The sequence below is a fragment of the Gossypium hirsutum genome, chromosome D05, assembly GCF_007990345.1.
Source record: "Gossypium hirsutum isolate 1008001.06 chromosome D05, Gossypium_hirsutum_v2.1, whole genome shotgun sequence".
NCBI lineage: Eukaryota > Viridiplantae > Streptophyta > Magnoliopsida > Malvales > Malvaceae > Gossypium > Gossypium hirsutum.
In genome coordinates this window covers 43,517,854-43,523,117 of record NC_053441.1, presented here as the reverse complement: position 1 = coordinate 43,523,117, position 5,264 = coordinate 43,517,854, and the positions used below count along the sequence as shown (strand labels likewise).

The 5,264-nt window shown below is 41.2% G+C and overlaps 1 pseudogene; it reads left to right on the top strand.

Annotated features, from left to right (window-relative positions):
* Window positions 1-603: 603 nt before the first annotated feature.
* LOC121217389 (uncharacterized) lies at window positions 604-4,957 on the top strand (annotated as a pseudogene).
* The last annotated feature ends 307 nt before the right edge of the window (window positions 4,958-5,264 follow it).

Sequence of the window (5,264 nt, the reverse complement as noted above, 5' to 3'; positions counted from 1 at the left end):
TTTAGCCTTTGAAGCCGACCCACAAGTGGGATAAGTCTAAGGTAGCTTTTTAGAATATCGAGAGTTGGATTTGAGAGGTAAAAGGCAAGAGAGTACATCAAGATAAAAGCCGAAAATAGAGTGAAACACGAGAGGAGTGAATTTTTTTCTTGTGAGCGAATTTGTGAGGTTTTTGTGGTGAGGAAATATTTTGTTCTTATTTTAAACATGTCTAGGAGTCCGGATCGTCGAGCAACAAGTGGAGGAGCTTCGAATGCTGCTGGTGGAGGAGTAAACCTTCAACCGAGGAGAAACGTTCCCGAAGGTGGAGTGCCTGATCTCCAAGTCCAAGCAATCGTACGAGAAATCTCTCGTCTGTTCCAACCTCAATTCGATTCTCTCAATGAATGAATGGAACAAATGGAGGAACAAAGCCAACGTGCGAACACCCCTCCTATTCCGAGAAGAGAGCGAGAACGTCCATGGCAACATGCAAATGATCTATATGAACAAAGTGACGATGAAAGTGATCGAGGTTCACGACAAAGTGCAAGGAGACGAGGTCATCGAGCACGAGAACAAAGAGATCGAGAGAGGCCCGATGATGATTTAAAGAATATTAAAATGGCGATTCCTGCTTTTCAAGGAAGATCGGATCCCGAGGCCTATCTTGAATGGGAGAAGAAGGTGGAATTAGTTTTTGAGTGCCACAATTACTCGGAAAGCAAAAAGGTGAAGTTAGCTGCTATAGAATTCTCCGACTATGCCATAATATGGTGGGATCAACTCACGTTGAGCCGAAGACGCAATGGAGAACGTCCCGTGTCTACATGGGCGGAAATGAAAGCAATAATGAGAAAGCGTTTTATTCCTGCTTACTATCACCGGGAGTTGTATCAAAAGCTCCAAAGCTTAACTCAAGGCCAACGAAGCGTGGAGGATTATTACAAAGAAATGGAAGTGGCCATGATCCGCGCCGATGTGGAGGAAGATCGAGAAGCCACCATGGCTCGATTTCTCGCCGGCCTTAACCGAGATATCGCAAATATCGTCGAACTACACCACTATGTTGAGGTTATTGATATGGTCCATATGGCCATAAAGGTCGAAAAACAACTAAAAAGAAAAGGTACGTCACGAACTTTCTCTAACACTTCTTCTATGCCTAGGTGGGGGCAAGGGACCAACAAACGTGACATACCAAGCCGAAACAAAGAAGTAAGTGGTGCCACCAAGTTCAACAAACCGATTGTCGAAACGAGTAAAGGAAAGATGGAAGCCCAACCAAGTCGATCTCGAGACATAAAATGTTTCAAATGCCTTGGAAGGGGCCACATCGCGAGCCAATGTCCAAATCGGAATGTGATGTTTGTTCGAGACGATGGCGAGATTGAATCTGAAAGTGAACAAGAGAAGGAGGCCATTGAACAAACCGAAGAAGAAGAAGATGTTGAACAAGCCGAAAATGGAGAAATATTGGTGGTGAAAAGAAGCCTTACTTTGCAAGGTGCCGAAAACGATCAACAACGCGAAAACATTTTCATACGCGATGTCAAGTGCAAGGTAAGATTTGTTGCGTTATAATTGATGGGGGAAGTTGTACAAATGTGGCAAGTTCAATGATGGTGGAGAAACTCGGATTGGCCACCATTAAACATCCCCATCCGTATAAACTCCAATGGCTTAACGATGGTGGAGAATTGAAGGTAACGAAGCAAGTGTTGATTTCGTTTACAATTGGGAAGTATCAAGATGAAGTTATGTGTGACGTCGTACCAATGCATGCGGGGCATCTTCTTTTGGGGCGGCCTTGGCAATTCGACAAGCGAGCGATTCATGACGGATATACAAACCGATACTCTTTCAAACACATGGGACGAATGGTGACGTTAGCTCCATTATCACCGAAACAAGTGTATGAAGATCAACTCAAAATGAGGAGTTCGATTGAAAAATCAAAAGAAATCGAGAGAGAGCAAAAAAATGAAAAGAATAAAGAAAAGAGTGAAGAAAAGAAGAAAAACAAAAAGATGAGTGATAAAAAAGAGAGAGAGTGATTCAAAAGAAAAGAAACGAGTGATGAAAATGAAAAAAGAATTTGTTGGTAAAAGAGAGAGAAGTTCGAAAATCGATGTTATTGAAACAACCATTATTGGTTCTTTTGTACAAGGAGAGCTTGCTTGGCACTAACGAATTTGATGATAAGTTACCCTCTTCTATTTTGTCTGTGTTGCAAGAATTTCGAGACGTATTCCTGGAAGAAATCCCGAGTGGGTTACCACCTATTCGTGGAATCGAACACCAAATAGATCTTGTGCCGGGAGCCGCGATTCCAAACCGACCTGCTTATCGGAGCAATCCTGAAGAGACGAAAGAATTACAAAAGCAAGTAAATGAACTCCTTGAAAAGGGCTATGTGCGCGAAAGCCTTAGTCCATGCGCCGTGCCTGTTTTGCTTGTCCCGAAAAAGGATGGAACGTGGAGGATGTGCGTGGACTGCCGTGCTATAAACAAGATAACTATCAAGTATCGTCATCCTATACCACGATTGGATGATATGCTTGACGAGCTAAGTGGCGCAAGTCTGTTTTCAAAAATTGATCTTAAGAGTGGTTATCACCAAATACGGATGCGTGAGGGTGATGAATGGAAGACTGCGTTTAAAACGAAGCATGGGCTTTACGAATGGCTCGTTATGCCATTTGGCTTAACGAACGCCCCAAGCACGTTCATGAGGCTTATGAATCACGTTCTAAGACCTTTTATTGGTAGATTTTGCGTCGTATACTTCGATGATATATTAGTTTATAGTAAAAATTTAGATGATCATGTTTTACATTTGAAGGCTGTTTTGGAAGTATTGAGGAAAGAAACTTTGTATGCTAATTTAAAGAAATGTGAATTTTGCACTAACAAGGTTGTGTTTTTAGGTTTCATTGTTAGTTCAGAGGGCCTTGAAGTCGATCAAGAGAAGGTCAAGGCGATCCAAGAATGGCCCCGTCCGACGAATGTCTCCCAAGTCTGAAGTTTCCATGGATTAGCAAGTTTTTACCGTCGATTCGTGCCAAACTTCAGCACCTTAGCCGCACCCTTGACTGGAGTTATTCGTAAGAATTCCAACTTCGTTTGGGGAGAGGAACAAGAAAAATCCTTTTTGAAAATTAAAGATTGTCTAACTCATGCACCGTTATTAGCTTTGCCTAATTTTGATAAAAGCTTCGAGTTAGAATGTGATGCCTCAGGTCTAGGCATTGGAGCCGTGTTGATGCAAGATGGATGGCCTATTGCCTATTTTAGCGAGAAACTCAATGGTGCCGTCTTAAACTATCCGACTTATGACAAGGAGCTCTATTCGTTGATTCGAGCCTTAGAGACGTGGCAACACTATCTTTGGCCTAAAGAATTCGTCATACATACCGACCACGAATCCTTGAAGTACTTAAAGGGTCAACACAAGTTGAATAAGCGGCATGCTAAGTGGGTAGAATTTCTCGAATCTTTTCCATATGTTATTAAATATAAAAAAGGTAAGGAAAACGTAGTGGCTGATGCACTATCTCGAAGGTATGCGTTGTTAAATATTTTGGATGCTAAGTTAATGGGGTTTGTATTTCTTAAAGATTTATATGTCAACGATGCTGACTTTAGTGAATTCTTTAGGTTATGCGCAAAGGGAGCTTACGAGAAGTACTATCGACATGATGGGTACTTGTTCCGAGAAGGAAAGCTTTGTATACCCCAAGGTTCCGTACGAGAAGTGTTGATCGAAGAATCTCATAGTGGAGGATTAATGGGGCACTTCGGAGTTGCAAAGACGTTAGCCATGCTCAACGAACATTTCTTTTGGCCTAAGATGCGACGAGATGTCGAACGGTTTTGTAATCGATGCATTGCATGCAAACGGGCTAAGTCACGAATTAAGCCCCATGGTTTGTATAAGCCATTGCCTATTCCCGAAGCCCCTTGGTCTGATATCTCAATGGATTTCGTGCTAGGTTTACCGAGGAGTAAAAATGGCCGAGATTCAATATTTGTGGTTGTAGATAGGTTCTCAAAAATGGCTCATTTTATAGCATGTCATAAAACTGATGATGCCGTGAATATTGCTAATTTATTTTTCAAAGAAGTGGTCAGGTTGCATGGCATGCCTAGGACGATTGTGTCCGACCGAGACGCGAAGTTTCTTAGCCATTTTTGGAGGACACTATAGGGGCGCCTTGGAACGAAGTTGCTGTTTTCAACCACTTGCCATCCGCAAACGGACGGCCAAACCGAAGTGGTCAATCGGATTTTGTCTACATTGCTTCGAGCTATCATCCGGAAAAATTTGAAGGCTTGGGAAGAATGTTTACCACATGTGGAGTTTGCGTATAATCGAGCTATTCACTCAGCTACCAAATTTTCTCCTTTTGAAATCGTTTATGGTTTCAATCCGTTAACACCATTTGATTTAATGCCATTGCCTTCTAACCAATTTGTGCATGTAGATGGAAAGCGTAAAGCTGATTTCGTCAAGCAATTGTACCAACGAGTTCGAGAAAACATTGAGGCAAGGACCAAGAACTATGAACAACATGCTAACAAAGGTCGTAAACGAGTTGTGTTCGAGCCGGGAGATTGGGTGTGGTTGCATATGCGCAAGGAAAGATTTCCTATGCAACGACGATCTAAACTACTTCCGAGAGGGGATGGACCGTTTCAAGTCCTTGAACGAATTAATGACAATTCTTATAAATTGGACTTGCCTGGTGAATATAATGTTAGCGCGACTTTTAACGTTTCTGATTTGTCTCCGTTTGATGCAGATTCCGATTTGAGGACAAATCGTTCTGAAGAGGAGGGGAATGATGTGAGCTTGCCTACGAACCAAATGGAGAACGGACAAGAAGCTATTAAGCTGCCCATTGGTCCAATAACGCGAGCTAGAGCTAAACGATTTAAAGTTGCTATTTTAGCATTGGTGGAACGGATTGAGGAAAATGAAAGCAAAGAGCTTAAAGACGAGCTGAATATTTTCAACTTCTTTGAAGTTGAAATTCGTTCTAGCTAATTAAATTGCTGCTGGATTTTAAACCATTTAAATAAGCATTTAATTAAGTCTTATTACAGCTTATTAATATGTTTTTATTTAATATAAGTGTTTAATATGTCTTAATTTAGTTACATTAAAGATGTCTTGATTTCGTTTAGTTTGTCTAAATTATTACATGTCTTAAATCTGTTCAACCGAATTTGTGTCATGCTTTATTAATATTTAAGTTGTTTCAATGTTAAATTAGGATGTT